The sequence below is a fragment of the Gorilla gorilla genome, chromosome 5, assembly GCF_029281585.2.
Source record: "Gorilla gorilla gorilla isolate KB3781 chromosome 5, NHGRI_mGorGor1-v2.1_pri, whole genome shotgun sequence".
NCBI classification, from domain to species: domain Eukaryota; kingdom Metazoa; phylum Chordata; class Mammalia; order Primates; family Hominidae; genus Gorilla; species Gorilla gorilla.
This window is the reverse complement of record NC_073229.2, coordinates 74,213,638-74,234,819: the sequence shown is the minus strand read 5'-3', so window position 1 is coordinate 74,234,819 and position 21,182 is coordinate 74,213,638. Positions and strand designations below refer to the sequence as shown.

The 21,182-nt window shown below is 41.5% G+C and overlaps 1 pseudogene; it reads left to right on the top strand.

The window, feature by feature from the left end:
• Positions 1 to 12,220: 12,220 nt before the first annotated feature.
• Positions 12,221 to 18,418, top strand: LOC101142873 (protein RCC2-like; annotated as a pseudogene).
• The last annotated feature ends 2,764 nt before the right edge of the window (positions 18,419 to 21,182 follow it).

Below are 21,182 nucleotides of genomic sequence, written 5' to 3'. Positions count from 1 at the left end.
ACTATGTACATACACCAGCTTTTAGGGGACAGAGCTAATTTCCAGTTTTTATTGCTTCTGGAGAAAAGCCAAAAGAATGCAGAAGTCATTTTGGACAGATTGACTCCTTCCTCTCTACCTTCCCTGCTTCCCCTCACCTACACATACTATTGGTAGGTACTGAAAGGAATTAGGATTTTGCAGGTCTTTCTGTGGTAGGACCTATGTTCTTTATTCTCAATCGGCATTTTGAGTTAAGAGTTACCCCAAATTGCTGGTAAGTAAAAAGGCTTTGAGAATTACATGCCGAAGGCTACACAAGAAGTAGAGGACTCCATGTTTCTGGCTGAACTGAAAGCCCTCAGTCTTTCTACTGTACCATGCTACTTTCTGAGTGGCTATTTTTTAGATTTATTTTCTGTCCTGGCCTGTATCTTATTGATTAGTTTCTTGCCTATTTGTTCCTAATGTGAGTGCTTTAGCAATTTAATAGACACTAAAAATATATTCTTCCTTATCCTGCTTCCCCACCACCACCACCAACAACAAAAAAAGGAAAGCAACAAAGCACATATTTTTTATTTTTTATTTTTTTTTTGAGACAGAGTCTCGCTCTGCCACCCAGGCTGGAGTGCAGTGGCTCAATCTCGGCTCACTGCAAGCTCCGCCTCCCAGGTTCACGCCATTCTCCTGCCTCAGCCTCCCCGAGTAGCTGGGACTACAGGCGCCCACCACCGTGCCTGGCTAATTTTTTGTATTTTTAGTAGAGACGGGGTTTCACCGTGTTAGCCAGGATGGTCTCGATCTCCTGACCTCGCGATCCGCCCACCTCGGCCTCCCAGAGTGCTGGGATTACAGGCGTGAGCCACCGCGCCCGGCCAAGCACATATTTTTTAAACATGGAATTCACCTAGTTTATGCAAGGAGTACCTCCCTGACAGCTAAATGTGGGGAAAGATTAGAAAGAGAAAAGCAGAAAAAATTCTTTTGCAAAGAAAAAGAGAAAGGTAGAAGGATTTAAAATAGCTACTGGGAAGCAACAAGAAATGTGGGTCTTTGACATGATGTAAATTCAAAATGCACAGTTGATTTATGCTCAGCTTTGCAGGAAAATTTTTGGCTTTAGAGGATAATATGAAAACACTGTTTAGGATTAGGCTGAATTATGTTTTCAACAGGATGGAGGAGTCCATCCTCTGTGCCAAGAGTTGGTGATGTTGGCTGATAGTTGCCTCTTATCTCTTTGATATGTGGTACTTGAGTCTCTTAAGACCAAGGATGGCCTTTGGAGGAAAGTGCCTTTTTCTTCCCGGCTGCCAGTTAGAAAGCTGTTCCAAAACCATATTTATGACTACAAGTGCCAGAGCTATAACAGTATATGATGTGCACTTACCAACAGGCTGGTGAAAAAATAGTAGGGAAGAATGATCATCTGATTGTAGTTCACATTCTTGAACATGTGTTTGACAATGTAAAATAAATCTTATCTATTTTTCTGCTGGGCTCATAATACTGCAGAAACCTCCTATCATCTTTGTCAATTGCCTTCCCTCTATGGCCTCCCTGGGAAGCAGATGCACTACAGCGATTGACTACACACCTGGTCACTCCTGTTGTTTATTAATGGACCCGAATGATGGTTACCAAACAATTGCTGGTAAGAAAAACCACCTTATCCCAATGCAACTCTACACAGTGCTCTCTTTTAGTTTTTAAACCTAAGATTCCTCAGTCATCCTGTCTCAAAGCTTGAGTTTCTATATTAAGAAGTGTTTTTAAAATAATCAGATGACAGATGAAGATTTAGAAGCATGCAAAAATGATCTGGACATGCTAGATTGTTAACCTACAAATAAAAAGTAAAATTTACTAAGTCTTATACATTTGGGAATAGGAAAATGAAATGCAGGATATAAGATAAATTTATCCACAGCATAGGTAAGAAAAAAAAAGGAGTTATAGTTGACAGCTCAAGTGAAGAGAGTTGGTGAGTGGCTATCAAATGATTTTGAGCTGCATTAATGGAAATATAGTGCTCAGCAGGGGGTGTGGGGAAGGAAGTTCTGTTCCACTGTGGTACCTCATTATAAGATATGGGCAACTGGCCAGCTTCTACAGGCAAGGGACCAGGAAGCAACTCAAAACCATATTGGAAATGGACATAATGTGGAAAAATAAGATTTTATGTAATTTCTAATATAAACAACTGCAATTTAATTATTGCAAGGAAATCTGTTTTGCAAAGGAATCTACAAAGTTTATATACTGCACACGTTAATTATAACAGATCAGGGAAATCCGGTTAACGTGTTAATTATCACAACTTTGGTGAATAAATTTATTTAACCTTTAAGTGAGTTAACAAGAATTACTTTACAACTAATATTCATTTTTTATAACAAACAAACATAGTCTCAAAATTATTGTTAGTATACTTGGAAAATATTAAAACCTCCATGTATTGTAGGAACACTCTTCGTACTTTTTAGGCAACAGATTTAGGAACCTGACAATAACCAGATAGAGAATATGTACAGAGTTAACTTAAATTCCGTGGTAATCAGAGGGTAGCCATTCTCTATTTCTCTCATATTTCTCCCCATCCCCCAAGAAAGGGATAATGGTCGGCTCAGCGGTTCACCCTTAAGAGAACAGTCTTTTCTAGATTTCGATTAACATTCACAATTGTGACTGATTACAATTATTTTACCTGGGCTGAATAAGATCATTTGAGCTTATAATAATCATGGTTTTCCTGTAATGCACGTATTATAGCCCATTTCAGAGACCAGAAAAAAGAGAGGTTAAATAAACTGCCCAAGGTCACATAGTAACAGAACCAAACCCAAGTTTCTCTGACTTTAATGACTGTAGCTTTCTGGATATTTGAAGGACCACCAGTGGGTAGAAGACAAGTTTTTATTTCATCATAAGGAAGAATTTTTTATTCATTACATCTGTTCTTAAGATGGCTGCCTTGAAAGTATCTGCCTTGCCAGATAATGTACAGGACACCCGGGTAAATTTGAATTTCAGATAAACACTAAAAAAACTTTTAAAGTATATGTCCCACATACTGCATAGGGAATTCCTATGCTAAATATTATTTATTGCTTATATGAAATTTAAGATTAGACATTCTACTTTTTTTTTTTTTTTTTTTTGGAGACAGTGTCTTGCCCTTACACCCAGACTGGAGTGCAGTGGCCGATCTCGGCTCACTGCAACCTCTGCCTCCCGGATTCAAACGATTCTCCGGCCTCAGCTTCTCGAGTAGCTGGGATTACAGGCACATGCTCTCACGTCCAGCTAATTTTTGTGTTTTTAGTAGAGACTAAAATACCATGTTGGCCAGAATGGCATCAAACCCTTGACCTCAAATGATCCACCTGCCTCGGCCTCCCAAAGTGCTGGGATTACAGGCGTGAACCACCATACCCAGTCAATTTGTATTTTTATTTGCTAAATCTGTCAATCAATCCTGCTTGAGAACGATTGTATTTCCAGGTGCTGGTAATCGAAAATATCAGTGCTCCCATGGAGATGTGGTATTGAGGATCTGAGAGGGGTTGTGATTTCATCATCTTCATGGCTGTCTCCTTTGAGTCCAGAGCTGGGCTAGGTGTAGGGGGAAAATGAATGACTCTACAGTTCTTGGCTTTAAGGAACAGCAGCTCTTTAAAGTTTTCTTTCCATTCCTTGTTTTTTATTCCTTTGGCAGGATCACCTCACTGCTCACCAGCTTCTGGTAGGTACATGGGACAGCGGAGGGTACAAAAGAGAACAACAAATTACTCCTTATGAAGGTTTCTTGAACTATGTTGGTGGGGATCCTTGGAAACATATCTCTATAAAGGATTGTGTTTCTGTCAAGAATTCTAGAATTTTTAACCTCCAAGATGCAGCATGTTAAATATATTTTGTGTTTTGTCCCAAAAGAATAAGGCATTGGGAGTGTTTTTCTTGGAGATGGGATTTATGACAGCTTCTGCAAGATCCTCCAACTCACACAAGACAAGTTAAAAGTTGGCCCTATTTTGAGGTTGATAAAACCATCGCTCTGGAAATATTTCTTAAAGTTTCTGAATAAAACACTTTAGGAAAATTCTTCTTTAGTGGATATCTTATAGCACATGGTATTAACGACCTGTCCCATGAAATTCATTAAGAAGTGGCTTCATGCTGAAAATTGACAAATAATGAAAGTTCAGCTGAGGCCCCTTTCAAATGTGGTTCTCCCACACAGTGTGATCTGTTTACTGGAGACTGTTGTGAAGACTGTAAATACAATTCCCGTCTGGGTGCCGGAACAGAACACAGGCTGCCCAGGGCCTGAAGAATCAGTCCCGCATGTGTTCCATGTAATTATGTGTCTGTAGACATATTTCTAGGTTACAATTGTGAGAAATGCTTGAAAACGTTCCAGTAGAAGCGGAGACCAAAACTATGATATTTTTGCAAAACCAATATGTAAGTAAAATACCCGATTTTATGAAATGCTTTCGTTATTTTAACTGGTGGAAACCTGCCTTCCCTCAAAATAAGACTGTAAGAGTCTGACAATACAAGAGAAAATTTTTAAAAATACAGTCTTACAGTGGAGAAAGCTTTTCTTTTTTTTTTTTTTTGAGACAGGGTCTTACCCTGTCACCCAGGCTGGAGTGCAGTGGCGCAATCTCAGCTCACTGCAACCTCTGCCTCCCGGGCTCAAGTGATTCTCGTGCCCCAGCCTCCCGAGTAGCTGGAACTACAGGCATGCACCACCATGCTCAGCTAATTTTTTGTATTTTTAGTAGAGACATGGTTTTGCCATGTTGCCCAGGCTGGTTTGAACTCCTGAGCTCAGGCAATCCACCTGCCTCAGCCTCCCAAAGTGTTGGATTACAGGCCTGAGCCACCATATCTGGCCAGCAGGGAAAGCTTTTCTAAGCAAGATGCAAAATCCAGGAACCATGAAGGAAAGATGGATAAATGTCTGCCCACCAAAAATGCCACAAAGTCAAAAGACAAACTGGGGGAAATAGTTGCATTATAATAGCAAAAGGAAAAATTTTCCTAATTGACACAAAAATACAATTTATATTAAGTAGTATAAATGGCTCTTGCTACTGAAATTTAAGAGTTATAAGACCACATTTCTCCCCTAGTAGTTTGGCAAATGTAGAAAAGTTTGGCTGTACACATCACATTGGTGAGAACAAGTGGGTGCAGGCCTCCTATGCTGTTGCCAGGAGTGCAAGTTGAAGTGGCCTTTTTAGGAGACAATTTGACAATGTTTATCAGAGCTTTAAGTGCACATACCTTTTGACCTGGCAATACTGCTTCTGGAAATGTACCCAACAAGAATATGCACTAACCTAGAACAATTTTCCTGGAAAAATATATTCCCCTCATCAGACCCACGTTGCTTTGCCAACCAAAGCCCCAAGTGGTAAAATAACATTGCCTTGGGGAAGAAATAGAAGGAAATGCAGAGCACAAGGACGATGTCCTTGGGTTCAAGCCGGCCAGGTTGCTGGTCAACCTGAGCTGGAGTCTAGAGCAAGTATGCAGTTTGTGACCTTAATTCCATACAGAGAGCTGGTCTAGAAGTTACTTGGGACACTGTATTTCCTTTTTCCTTTTTTTTTTTTTTTTGAGATGGAGTCTCGCTCTGTCGCCCAGACTGGAGTGCAGTGGCGTAATCTCGGCTCACTGCAAGCTCCGCCTCCTGGGTTCACGCCATTCTCCTGCCTCAGCCTCCCAGGTAGCTGGGACTACAGGTGCCCGCCACCATGCCCGGCTAATTTTTTGTATTTTTAGTAGACAGGCTTTCACCATGTTAGCCAGGATGGTCTCGATCTCCTGACCTCGTGATCCGCCCGCTTCGGCCTCCCAAAGTGCTGGGATTACAGGGGACACTGTATTTCCATATAGAGGGAGGGGATCCCTGTCACACTGAATCCTCTTGGAAAGAGTGGCATTTGTGACACTCTAGGATTCTTTATGTTTTGCTCTTTCCCCTTTGAGCCCCATGTTCCCTGCTCCTCCAGGATGATGTGGCCTTCACTCGCTCTTGGGACCATGGCTTCCTTCATATATGGCAGGCAGTTCTCCAAGCACACTCCCACCCCTCCAGTCCTCTGTACTCTTCCATCCTCAGCAAGATGCTGGGCCCTGTTAGTCCTATACCAAGGTAGCTGCTCCACCCCCTCCCGCTCGGGAATTCTTAGGCCCTTGTACCCTCTTGCCCAGGAGTGTTTTCCTTTTTAGTTCACATTTGTCTCAGCCAGATACAAATGGGAGCTGCAAACACCTGGAATGAAGCCACTGCTGATATGTCCATTAAATCCTAAGGCCCCCAAGAGGCCCAGGGAGGCTCTTGCTTCACCAGCTTCTCCTCGAACGTTGCCTCTTCTCAACTTTTAAAAAATGTCTTATATTATTGTTAATAAGCAATTCATTTACATGATTCAAAAGTCAATACTGTAAGTAATGTGTACCTGAGAAGTCTTAGTTCTGCCTCTCTCATTTTATTCATTTTCTGTTCTTCTAATGGTTCTTGATATGAATCTGTGTGTATACATACAAATAAAGTAAGTCATAACACAGATTATGCTAAATTTTATCCCCCTTTCTTACCCCCAAAATGTTTGAATATGATATAAACTATACTCCACCTTGGTTTTTTGCACTTAAAAATATCCGGTCATATATATTTTTAAAATTTTAATTGTGGTAAATATACAGAACATAAAATGTACCAAATTAATCATTTTTAAAGGTACAGCTCAGTGGTATTAAATCCATCCACGTGGTTGTGCAACCATCATCACCATTTATCTTCGTAACTCTTCCATCTTGCAAAACTGAAACTCTGTACCCATTAAACAATAACTCCACATGTTTTCCTCCCCACAACCCCTGGCAACCACCATTTACTTTCTATCTCTATCAATTTGACTCCTGTAAGTACATATATAAGTAGGATCATACAGTATTTGTCTTTTTGCTATTGGCTTAGCATAAAGTACTTGAGACTCATCCGTGTTACAGCACCTGTCAGAATTTTCTTCCTTTTTAAGGTTGAATATTCTGTTGTATGTATAAGGCCACACTTTCTTTATCTATTCATCTATCGATAGATATTTGGGTTGCTTCCACCTCTTGGCTATTATGAATAATGCTGATATAAACATGGGTACACAGATATTTCTGAAACCTTTCTTTGAGTTCTTTTGGATATCTGCTCAGAAGTAGAATTGTTGGCTTATATGATAAATCTTTTTGAAATGTTTTAAAGAACCTCCACACTGTTTTCCATAGTGGTGGCTGTATCATTTTATATTCCCGCCAATGGTGCACACGTTTCCAAAAATAGCACTAGCTATTTTCTGGATTTTTTGTTTGATTTGTTTCATTTTTGATAGTAGCCATCCTAATGGGTGTGAGGTTTCATTGTGGGTTTGATTTGCCTTTCTCTAGAAATGGCTGATATTAAGAATCTTTTCATGTGCTTGTTGACCATTTTGTCCTTAGCCTTTGCCTATTACAGACCTTGAATACCTTGCCAGCTTCAGCAGTAACAGAAACATTTGGGCCCCCTTCTTTAGGCCACATGTCTATTTGTAATAGGGGAATATGCCAGTAATATTTCATTTCCCTACTTCTTTCTGCTGAATGTGTAAAATCGTCATCTGCTTCTGAGGTTAGTTCTTGCCATTTCTACAAGCTGTAAAGACACTGCTGAATCATGGTGTCTTTACTACCTTAACTCTCTTTACTTTCTGTCTGACACACTCCTCCAGATTCTGCATTATGTGGGCACCCTAGAGAGGGAGAGACAAGTCAGTAAGTTCTGGGTCTCCTGAAGACATCCATTGTTTAAACAAACCCTGTCAATGAAAGGTTCGCTAATCAGGCCTAGATCTTTTGTTATCCTTCTGCTTCTCCTCTGCCAGGCTTCACCTGCATCTTCCACTGGAGGATGTTTATTGGATATTCCCTTGTAGATGATCAATACTTCCACTTTCACCAACTCTTGCATTCTGAAACTACCTAATCAGGCTCCAGATAATTTGTGCTCATCTTTTCTATCTTCCTTTCCCAATATCCCTAAATCAGTGGTTCTCAACTTTGGCCGTAGATTGGCATTGGCTGGGTAGATTTTTTAAAAGACTGATGTCTAGGCCTCACCCCCAGAGGCTTTTACTTAATTGATTTAACTGTAGCCAGAGCATGGGGATTCTAATGTGCAGCCAGTGTTGAGAACTACTGACCGAAATTTTTGGAAAAATTAATCTTATCAATGAATGTTATTAATAAATCTTATTCACTCTCTATTATAACTTAAAAGGCTTGTCTCAATAGTATCCTAGATTGGGCTATCTCTGGGGTAATCACCACAGTTAGTTCTCTAAGGTTTTATCCTCTGTTAATTATTATTTGCACTTCAGGCTCTCTGATCCAATCACAAATCTCCTTTCCTTCTTACAGCTGTGAAAGCAATGTGTCTCTCTTTTTACCCTTCATATTTCTCTAGCCTGTCAGGAACAGGGTAGAAGAAAATATCTTTCCTACTTCACCCTCAAACGCCTTCTACAAGCAGGAATACATATTGGCAAATATTTGGTTCAAGGCTTATTGGAAAACCTTTGGAGGCTGATTTCTGTAATTCTAGAATTCTACTAAAAATTATCTGAAGATATGCCAGCTGGTGAATGCTATGTTAAAGATACATATGCAGCTGGAGAGGCAAGATAATTATGAGACTAGCAGCAAAATGAGTAGAAACAATAGTGGGGAAGATTAGCAATTTAAAATGCGTAGAAATTAAGTCAATTTATCTCTCTTTGGAAACTTCAGAACCCTTTGCTCTTAGGTCAACTTATGGAATCACTCTCACTATGTACCACTTCTAGAATCTGTGACTGTTGGAATTCTCATTCCTTAAACTCAAGGTGCTATTGAAAGTCATCCAATTATTCTACTATGAAGAGGTACACATAGTAAACATTTTCCCTTGATACCAGTTAGGGTTTGTGTAGATCTGCTTAGGAGAAAGACCTTTTCTCCAATGACTTCAATCTGTAGTCCTATGAGCTGCTTGGTGAAAATTGTCTTAAGTTCCAACAGTGGGACTGCTTCATGTTGTTTGGGTCTTACAAAGACAGGAGGTGTGGTAACAGACAAGCCTCTAAGCAAGAAGTCATAGGGCTAGACCTTACCAAGGAGTCAGAAGTCAACACGATTTGGTATAAACTGCAATTATTCAAGTGCAATTAACCTGCTATAACGAGCCCTTCAACTTCCTGGAATGAGCAAAGGATTATCATAACCTGCCTAGTTCACAGACCCTGCCATGCCTTTGTGAGGCTTTTCTTACTGCCCTAACCTCTTAGTTACCTAACCTTATCAGTTTACTGTTTAACTCTTGATAGTAGAATAATTGGATGACTTTCAACAACATATTGAGTCGTTTTCCAAGAATCCCGTTGATAAGCTTATGCACTGATGTCCACCTGCCAGCCTTCCTGTCTACTTATGAATTGATCATCACTATGCCTAACGGACAACCCCAACTCTGCAGGTTAGATACGCTCAACAGCCTACCTGTGTGGCCCCAGACATCGAGTTCCTGCCTCCAACTGGGCTTCTTCCCAGGACATATCACTGTGTGTTGTTCCTCAGTACCTACCTCATTTTAATGAGTCAGCCTGGTCTCAGGCCCCAGCCTTGCCTGGCCTCATCCTACCATAGGTCTACAAGCTCATGCGTGACTTCAGTGGTGGTAAAGATCATCAATGTGGAGCAAGACTTTAGAGTTCAGGTTCAAATTATTCTCTGCTACCTGCTAACAGTGAGGCTTTCCCAAGCCTCATTTTTCTCAGGCACAAAAATTGAGAATGAACAGAAATTACCTCATGGAATTGCTATGAGGTTTAAACGAAACAGTCCATGGAAAGCACTTAGCGCAATGCCTAACGTATTTTAAGTGCTCAATAAATACAATACATGTTATCTGCATTATTTCAGTTGCAAAAAAGATAAACAGACATACTCAATTTAGTTCAAGAAACAGTGGGGCTTGTTGAAAGGCTACAGATAAATTTCACAGAAGCTAGTTTCTATGTAGTAAGGACAGATGGATGTCCAGGAAATGGGAAGTCACAGACAACCACTCCCTGACTCTCTGATTCTGACTCTGTCTCTCTGTCATTTCTGCTTCTTGCTGCCTGTTGACTTCTCTCTACTGATTCTCTGAGTACCTTTTTTCTCAGCTTATTCACATCCTGTGGTAGACTGCTAGTTGTTCTCCAATATCCATTCTTTTTTTCTTCCTTTAACAATAGGGCCTTTTGTTTAGTTGGACACATGGCCTCCTTGGTAAACATTATATTTTCTGGACTCCCTTGCAGCTAGGTGTGGCCACTCAATCAAGTTCTGGATTCATGTACACGTGGCATATGTACCTTTGTCGTCATAGGAGAGGACAGCCTGCTTTCTGCATCCTTTTGACTGCGACGTAAGTATAGTAGTAAGCTATTTTGGACTGAGCCATCCTAACAATGAGTAGGCCAGAAGTCTAGGTCCCCAGCAATGGGAAATTGCTATCTCAAGTCTGGGTTCGAGAAAAACAGTATCTCCTACCTTTTTTTGAGGCATTTTATTTTGTCTGTAATACAGTGGTTGAATCTGTGTCCTAACAGATGAATCATTTACTCTCGGGGGCTTGGGTAGCTTTGCCCTCTCTTGTCCCCAAATCAATATCACAAACACTCATCATTGTCCAACTGACCCAAACATTTAGTCTTCATTTCCAAATTCTGATGAGAAGGAATCTGATTGCCCAAGCTCAGGTCAAGTATCTAGCCTGGTCTAATCATCTATAACTGAAAATAACTGGGGTTTTGGGGTTGAGTAGGGAGGAGGCAAGTCATGTGGTACAGAGAGCTGCACCAGCCAAAGACTATCAGTGTCGTAGGTTCACTGATAGTAGGATATAGAAGAGATAATAATTACTGGCTTGCCTAAACCCATGAGGTGTTATATTATACAAATACATAGAAAATAAGCTTTTGTTAATTTTTTTTAAAAGCTTCTAACATATGTTGTGGATCAGTACATATTCTAGGCAAACCCCCAGAACCGTCTACTTCTGTAGGCTACCTAATAGTCACTGAATAAAATGAACATCCTGCACAGATAAAGATCCTGAATCATCAAAATATGCTTCAAATATGTTTATTTACTGAGTTGACAAAGCCTAAAAATATACTTATAGAATTTTACAGACATGTCTAGCCTAATATTTTATCTAAATTAATCAGAAAACTCAACTTATTCAGTTACTTTATACTCTGCAAACTTGTTACCCAAGATGTTATCTGTGAAGTTGTTTAGCTATGACATTGTCAAAACTTTTTATGATATGTAACTAAACTGGTTGCAATTTGTACATTTTACTTCCATAATTTCATACTTAGGTTTAAGTGTCATACTTAAACTACAGATCAATATCAAGGAATAATGTGAGATTATTGGAGATATAGTCTCTGAGATGTTCCTTCTCAGTGAAGCCATTTGATTTCTACCAAGCCTATACAGCAGCTTTTCCAAAGGTGTGTTCTGCAAACCACTGGTACTCATAGATATCACAGGACAAAAGGAATTCCATTGTAAAATAAATTTGGAAAAGATGCTACAAGTTATATTTCCCTGCATGTTATGCAAGTATATGCTGCAAGTTATATTTCCCTGTTAGAGTCTCATAATGCTATGTGTAATGAAGGCTCTGAGACGTCCGGCTGAACCAACACATGTGACGTTTGTTGAACATTGTTTAATCCCATTTTCCCTCAAAATTTTATACCTTGGAAAATGCTGTGTACATGTGTGTACTGCAACAGGCAGGGCAAATGCAACAATGAGGCCATGGGCAGAATTTTAAGAAACACAGGCCAAAGTAGCTTAAGCAGGGATGAAGTTGCTCAAGAAAGACAAATTGTTAAGCCATAAAGGACTATATACATGTCTAAATAGAGCTAAAAAGTGTGAAGAGACATATATTTTAATTCACCACCAGGGTTATGGCCCTACCTAAAAACACAGACATTTGTCTAATACTTTATCATTTACAGGGCAACTATAAATGTATATAAATTACACTTAATCCTCATATTAACCCCATGATATGAAGTGTTATTCCATTTTTTAAAGGAGAGAGGTAAATGTTAGAGTGGTTAGGGACTGGGCCTAGGACATGAGGACCTACAGCAAAGAAAAGATAAAGGTGAGATTACCCTGCAAAAGAAAGGCTGTCTTTAAATAAGTTTGGAAAGGCTCAATACACCATAGATCGTTGACCATTCTAAACTATTGTCAGTAGAAAAACTCCTTGGCCTTAGATTTCACCAAACCTGTTTGCTTGCAACACATTTGTTTAAGGTTATTTTTTTTTCCACATTAATTTTCTATCAACTTTCTAGGGAACATACTTTGAAAATAGTTGCTCTGGATCATTGATTTCTTACTGGCCAAAGACAAGAATTATCATGGCCAAGAACTTCCCATAAATCATGGCCTATTAGTCAGACATTCCTGGAACTAGATTAAGGTTTACCTTTGTGGTTTATATAAAGAACACCCTTGCCAAGTAATTAATATGCCCTGATCTCCTTCCCCACTGCAATTTGCCCAAATTACTTGGGTGTAACTTAGCTTATAGAGGTTTTCCTCTCGTGCGTGGTTTCCAAGAATGGAGCCAGGTTGGTGCCTGTGCCACAGGTTGCTTAAAACATTTGGAATCTTGTTTACCTTCTGGAAAGTAAATGGGAAGTATGGGTCAAACTTTAAAAATGAATACTCCAGATGAAAAGAAACTGATAATCATACCCAGATGTTAATTTAGTGAATGCATCTCATATGATGCCATGGCAATGGCAAATTCCAGTGTTTGGTGGACCAGTGTGGGGAATGTTTAAAGTCCTCTTGACTCCAGTGAAAAGCCAAGAGTCGTTTGTTGGGAAGGTCTTGCTTCTTTCGGTTGCCATTTTTAAGTAGACCAATCTCCAGCCAGTCTATAGAAGTCATTATAAACACATCGAAGGATTACTCCAGGAAGGGTACCTAAGAGCATATTGTAAAAATGCAAAAACACAAAGACATACAACCTACGATCTTCACCTTAAAAGCATTTTTGGAGAGAAAAGTTGATGTCATTTAATTGATTTTGATTTAAACTTTCCTCTAATGCATTTTCATTCTGGGTGACTAACTGAAGAAAAGAGGGGCAACTTTGAGGGAATATTTACACCCTCAATCTTTTAAATGTTTTAAAATTAAAATCCACAGTTCCATTATTTCTTCTGTTCTTTTTATGTTTTCTCTCCCATTCATGGTTGACACAGAGAGTAATGGCATATTATTAAGTCTTCAGCTCCTGTGAGCTCCTGTGAGCCTCAGTTTTCTCACACCTAAAATGAGAGGATGGGGCCAGAAATTGTTTAACGTTTCCTTGGATCTATGATTTTAGTGTAGTTCCTGGCCATGGTAGATACTGGATAAATAATTGTTGAATAATTCTGTATACTTAGTCACATATTTTGACCTCTACCAAATACAATAGTTCTGCTATCTGGCAGACCCAGGTTAATACCCTGGCTCCACAATTTATTAGTTCTGTGAACTTGAGCAAATTACCCTGCCTAAGGCTTTTTGGCCATATCTATTATATGGAAAGAAAGTGCTCACCTCATTAGGTTAGTAGAGGATGAGATGAGTTGGTCTCCACAACCCTCAGGGTAATGTCTTTGATACAGCAATCATGCAACAAATAGTTGCTGGTATTACCATATTAATAGACACTTATAAGAAATAAGTATCAGTAACAACAGGTCCATGGGAATTTCCACAGACAGGAATTTCCACAGAGCTAGAACCGTTCTCTTTATGGGTTCTTGTCTGCCTCAGATGGCATCCATTACAGTGGGGAATGTGTTCATAGTTAGAAAGTTTTGCTATCTCCATGCTCCTAGTTCCTATAAAATCACTTGCCTCCCTGTGAATGTTCCTCATCTCCACCCCACCTTCTCCATCCCTACCCCACAGTCTCTGCCCTACCATCATCTGGCTGACTCCTGTACATTCCATTCTTGCCAGTTTTGTAACCTGCCTTTTCCTGTTCAGGGCACTTTCCTGATCATGGCATACTGCCTACGCTCTGTCCCTCTTCTCAGGCTTTCCCACTGAATGTGAGTTGCTTGACCATTTTGATTTTGACTATTTTATTCACCACTCCATCCCAAGAACCTAAGCACATAATAGGTGACCAACAAATATTTGCTGAGTAAACAAATAAGGTATTCATTTCTGTTCCTGCTTTTAAGACAACTTGGCTTCAGATGAATGCTTCAAAATACTAAGATAGCCAAGTGTCAGGTCTTTTCAGTGTTAGATAAGTTCCAGGATGTGGATTATCCAAAGACTACGTGGTGAACTCTATAGCACCCTTCATGCTTATGTTTGAAAATGGTTGCTGTTTTAGGAATTCAAAAGATGAAGCTACATTTTAAATTATGACTCAGAAAGAAATGGTCAGGTTTTTCATTTCTCCATAATTTTCTACACCCTTTATCAGATATGGCACATCGGTAGTCCTCTCCAACTAATGCATAGCATATCTCTTTTTTATCATGTCATCAAAGAACTAGAGGTTGGATAAACATTTGAACTTCAATGGCTTGCTTCTTGCATCGTAAAGTAACCACTTAGGTGCAACTTAAGGTTATTCTGTACCATTTATAAACCAACAAGATGATGAAATGTCCTGAGGCTGCAAAAAGTAGCTGAGAGTAAACTGCAAGACAGATCTGTTTTAAAATACAGGGTCTTCCTTCCCTTTGACAAGGAGAAGAAATGTCAGCTATCTGTAAGTCTGGCTCTTATGGTTGTTAAAACTGATGTGGGGATGACCACCAAATTTATTTCATTAAAATCACCTGAAACTTCTTTTAATATCTGTGTCTAAAAGAGTTTCATTCTTTGGAGATTACATTATGAAGTACATTTGTTTGAAAGCTAATTCCAAAAGAACACATTTTGGCTTGGCTCATCTTCAATGTAATAAATAACCTAAAAAGAATCACTAATGTCATATTTTCAGATGTTATCAAGATATTTAATATACAAATAAGTAGAATTTTTCAAAACTACTATAAGTGGTCAAGAAAATGTTTATGCAGTGGTCAAATTTAATTTAAGCTACAGGTCTATGCGACAGTCTGAATGGTATTGTGAACTTAGAAATAACGGTAGAGATCTTGTCCAGGAACAACGACTTAATTTATTCACTCTTTGGTGAGTGGCTACTTTGTGCTCATTGCCTTGTGCTCATGATGTACTATTCATTCATTTATTTATAAATGCTTTCAAAAATATGCCTTAAATATAGATGTGCCAGGCACAGTTCCAGATGCTGCTGATGAACAAGTCACACATGATCCCTGCCACTAAGTAGCTTACATTACATGATGGAGGGAGTTGTAAAATATAGACATATAAGAAACATGTGCTTCAGACTAATCTTCTTCAAAGAGCAACCCTAAGATAAATAGCAAACTTCTCAACAAAAATTATGAAAGCAGAAGTTAATGGAATGATATTTTTAAGTGCTAACAGAAAACAAACCTGCTAGTCTAGAATTCTGTATTCTAAAAGAATTTTCAAAAATTATAGCAAACCAGACATTTTCAGTCAATTAGAAGTTGAGCAAAGCTGTCATTAGCAGACCTGCCATACAAGAATTACTGAAGGAAGTTCTCTGGGTTGAAAGAATAATTTTTAATTATCCCAAATAATTCCTGTTTGTAAGATACACATTAAATATAAGGACTCAGATAGGGTGAAAGTCAAAGATGGTAAATGTATACCATGCAAACACTAACCAAAGGAAAGCTGGCACAGCTATGTTACAAACAGACAAAGTATATTTTAAGACAAAGAATAATACTAGATATATAGAGTGACATTTCATGATAAAAAGGGTCAATTCAGCAGGAAAACACAATTCTAAATGTATATGCATCTAATAAGGTATCTTTAAAATATATAAAACAAAAATTGTTTAAACTAGAAAAATTCACAATCATACATGTAGATTTAAAAATACCTCTCTGTAACTGATAAAATAAGAAGACAAAAAGGCAGTATCCCAAAACTGCAGCATATATTCTTTTTCAATCAGACCTGGCAAAACCCCAAAATTATATCAGCCTTAGATGATGAGAGGGCGCTTTGACTAAAGTATTGATATTAAACCAAAATATAGTCACCTGAAAATTGAATTATGATAATATATTCTGGGAGTAACATAGGCACTATGTTAAGCCTAGGGAAATCCATAAAAATGAGGTACAGCGTTTTCCTTCAATGAACTCATACTTTAATAATAATGATAACCAAGGTTTACACAGCACTTTTTGTGTGCGAGGAACTATTTCAAATACTTTATTTGCATTAATTCCCCCAAGAACCCAGTGAGGTGAGTTATTATCTCCCATTTTACAGACGACAAAACCGAGGCACTGAGAAGCCTATCACTTTATCAAAGGTCATCCCAGCTAATAAGTGCTACAGCTGGGATTTGAACCCAGGGTTCTGGCGCTATCCCATGTTCTTATTTCCTTTAGCCCTCTGAGAGCGTGCACTTCTTTTCTTACTAGGATTTAGGGTTGGATAGAAGTACTTTGGGAGGTGTACCTGGTGAGTGGACTGGATCCCTCTCTGGGCCGGGGGAAAAAAAAAAAAAGCCCTCCGATCCGTCTTTTAATTGCTTCTCTTCGTTTTTTTCTCTCCGATTTCTCATCACTCCAACTAGCCCAGGAAGAAGGCGGCGGCGGAGGCGGCCTGGGAGGAGCCGAGCTCGGACAACGGCACTGCCCGCGCCGGGCCCAGGAAGCTCGGAGGTCCGGCGGGCAGGAAGGGCGAGCGGCCCGAGCGCTGCAGCAGCAGCCGCGGCTGCGGCTGCAGTGGTGACTAGGACCGCGTGGAGCTCGACTGGGACCCCTGCGGGGACAAGCGCGCGGGGCGCCAAGGAGCGCGTCAAACTTAAAGGGTCAAAGTGCAATGGGCAGCTTTTGATTTTGGGGGCAACTAACTGGGACATGATTGGTCGAAAAGAAGTGCCTAAACAGCAAGCTGCTTACCGCAATCTCGGTCAGAATTTGTGGGGTCCCCACAGGTATGGCTGTCTGGCGGGGGTCCGGATACGGACAGTGGTCTCAGGTTCCTGTGCTGCACACAGCCTCCTCATCACCATGGAAGGGAAGCTGTGGAGTTGGGGTCGAAATGAGAAGGGGCAGCTGGGACATGGCGACACCAAGAGAGTAGAGGCCCCCAGACTCATCGAGGGTCTCTGCCATGAAGTGACCATGTCTGCAGCATGTGGGTGGAACCACACCTTGGCCTTGATGAAACCGGGCTCTGTGTTTGCGTTTGGTGAGAACAAGATGGGGCAGCTGGGCCTTGCCAACCAGACAGACGCTGTGCAGCCCCGGGCAGATAATGTATAACGGCCAGCCAATTACCAAAATGGCCTGTGGGGCTGAATTCAGTATGATAATGGACTGAAAAGGAAACCTCTATTCCTTTGGGTGCCCTGAATATGGTCAGCTGGGACACAACTCGGATGGGAAGTTCATCTTTGGGGCACGGCGGATAGAGTACGACTGCGAACTGGTTCCCCCGCGACTGGCCATATTCATTGAGAAGTCGAAAGACGGACAGATTCTGCCTGTACCAAACGTGGTTGTGTGAGACGTGGCCTGTGGTGCTAACCACACGTGGTCCTGGACTCCCAGAAGCGAGTCTTCTCCTGGGGCTTCGGTGGCTATGGCCGGCTCGGCCACGCAGAGCAGAAGGACGAGATGGTCCGCCGCCTGCTGAAGCTGTTTGACTTCCCTTGGCGTGGTGCGTCCCAGATCTATGCTGGTTACACCTGCTCCTTGGCCGTCAGTGAAGTGGGTGGTCTGTTTTTCCGGAGGGCCACCACCACCTCCCGTGAATCTGCCATGTACCCGAAAGCAGTGCAGGACCTCTGTGGCTGGAGAATCCAGAGCCTGGCTTGTGGGAAGAGCAGTATCATTGTGGCCGCCGACGAGAGCGCCATCAGCTGGGGCCCATCACCGACCTTAGGGGAACTGGGCTAGGGGGACCACAAGCCCAAGTCTTCCATTGCAGCCCAGGAGGTGAAGACTCTGCATCCACAGTCTTCATTTTCTCAGAGACGGTTGCCATGGGCTACTCACACTCCTTGGTGATAGCAAGAGACGAAAGTGAGACCGAGAAAGAGATCAAGAAACTGCCAGAATACAACCCCGAACCCTCCCATGCTTCTGGAGACTCCTCCGACTCCATACCTCTGGCGGCAGCTGTCATTTCCATGTGCACTGGGACTTCGTGAAGTGAAATGAGGAATTTAAAAAAGCGAAAGTTGACCAAAGGTGCATTTTTGTTTAGACTCCTTGAGGTTCCGTTTTACAAGTGATCCAACGTTAACCACCTTTTTTTTCTGTGCTTTCCAAAGTACGTTTTTCCCCTTAATGTCGAATTCAAATACTTGCTCATAGTTGACTTACCATTCCTACAGAAGAGGTAGAAACTTTGAGCAATCTAGGGTTTTTTTTTTTAAGTTTTTTTTTTTTCCTTTCCTGAATACACTCCCCAAAACACCCCCTTTCCAGTTATAATTAGCATCCGTGATCCAAGCAGATGCTCCATGGAAGAGGAATCGCCATTTACTCAGAAAAAATAGTCCTTTACAGGAACCGGCAGCAGCTAGGCAAAGTCAGTCCCTGCCCGCCCGCCTCCATCGAAAATCACGCTCGCGTGCTTCGGAAGCATACGGGTCACTCCTTTCCCGCTTTTTTGTGCAGCTCCGCCTAGGCCGGCGTCGGTTCTGTTTCTCCCCTTGGCGGCCTGTACGCCCACAGCCTTCTGGCTGCAACATAGAGAATCTGCCCTGGCCACCCTGGGTGGGGAGGGGGGGTCTGTGTTTAGCCATTTATATCTACCTCAGCTGTTAAAGAAGTCCAAATGAAAATCAGTTAGTGGTAGAACCATGGGGACTTGGGGGTGGGGCAGAGGTGGAAACATTTGTATCAGCTGAGTCAGCTTCGTGGCTTCCTGTGGAGCCCTGGCTGAGCCTTGTTACACGCACTTGCCAATTAGAGATTGATCAGCCAGCAGTCAAGTGGATTCTCTAGTCCTTGCAAGAAGGATCAGCCCTTTCCATACCAGCCTTGATCACCTTGTGCTTTGGTCTCCTTTTCTACCCCACCTGCATCCTGCCTCGCACTGGCCGTCCTGTTGCTGAGACTCGGGGTACCGTTCTGCTGACTCAGCTCCCTTTAGTCACGTTTGGTTGGCTCTGGTACTAAATAGTTGGGATTACTGAAGAGTTCCCTTCCTTGCGCGTCAGCACTGATGCTGTGGCTGCCACCCGTGTCCCCGTCAAGTGCCCGAGCTCTCTGCGTGTGCACTGTGCTGAGTGAGTTATGAGGTGCCTTTCCCGGAATGCTCTTCTCGCCTGGACCCAAAAGCGGAGACAGCTCTGGCTGGGGCTCTTGGTTTCCAGAGGGTCTGGACTGGTTTGGGCGCTTTAAAATAGATATTTAGTTCAGTGGTGCTTATGAGGGAGATGGGAATAGAACTTAAGTGAGTGTGAGACTTGGGTGGATGGGAAAGTTAAATTTTGGTCTCTTCAAGTGTTTTGTTTTTGTTTTTTTTTTTTGCTTTGCTATTGTTACCGCTTGTCACTGTCTCCATGTTAAAATGCCTAAAAATGATCTAGTTGTTGTTGCTCCACTCCAGTCTCTCCTTACCGTGACTCCTGCCCTTGGAGGCCACATAGCAGTGTCTGTCGCGCCAGTCCCAAGGCCCTGTGGGAGGAGACTGGCCTGCATCTCTCTAAGACTTAGTCTGAGGCCCCGCGCATCTCTTGTTCTGTGTTCAATCAGTAGTCCAAGGGAGAAGCTTCTGCCACTTCAGAGCTTTGCTAAACTAACCTAATTTGTCCAAATCACCCCAAAACCACCATTGCTGACTCAGGCTTCCATGCGATAACCTAATCCGTTTCCCTGCACAGTTCTCTTTCCTGGAACGCAGCCCAGGCACCTGTGCTTCTGGCACCCTTGAGGTCTCCCTTTGAGTCGTGGTCACCGAGAGGGTTGAGGAAGCAGCACTCAAGGTCCCAGCCTTTGCAGGAGCTAGACTTAGATCTTCCGGTGGCCAGCCCGTTCTAGAACCCTAGCCAGGGTCTGGAGCAGGAAAGGGGCCTTCGAAGTGAAGACTGCCTTGTCCCACACCTCCTTTTGGCTTAGATTGCAAAATGAACTTCCTAATGGGTTAAATCCTTTAAAACAAGGAGTTGGGGAGAAGGGCATCGTGCGCTCCTAGAGAGAGGTACACAGTTGCCCTGCTGTGAACGTGTTTGGCGCTGACTCCGCAGGCAACTCACTGGTCTCCCAGCTCAGGAAAAAGAATTTGAAAGAGGCTTAGAGTGAAGGGGAATCAAAGAGGAGATTGTGATTTGGTTGAAGGTGCCTGGTTTAGTGCTGTAATTGTCATATACATACATAAATACATATATATTTCTTGGAGTAAACATTTTAAATAAACGACATCATTGTCTACTAAAAAAAAAAGAATTTGGGAAAAGGAGAATGGGGGGATTTTCCCCAGGATCCCTTAGGGACCCCTCTTTGGAGCTTCAAGGAAGCTCAAATTTTCCTATGTAGTCAGTAAAGGAGTAGCCATCTTACCCTCCGCTCTGAGGGCTGATCTGCAGGATGTGGTCTCTGGGTGCATATTTAACCTCTAAAATAGAGGGGGTATTCCTGAGCCAGGCGTCTGCACACACTGAGTTTAGATGTTTTGTCTTAGATGAAGCAATTGCTCATTCTAGAACCTCAACCCTGTAGCACACAAGGATATCAAAATAATAAATTTTCCTAAGTGAATTTCTGGGGAGGCTGGCAATTGAATCTTCCTCCTTCCAGAACAACAGTACCACTGGCAGCATTTGCAAAAATCCCAGTAATTAGATTAATTTACTAAATGCTACTGCAGATTCAAGGAGTATTTTAGACTTGATTTTATTTTGCTGGGTATGCTTTGTTTATTTCTTTATTACTGCCATGGTTTAATTAATTTTTCTCAATTTTACA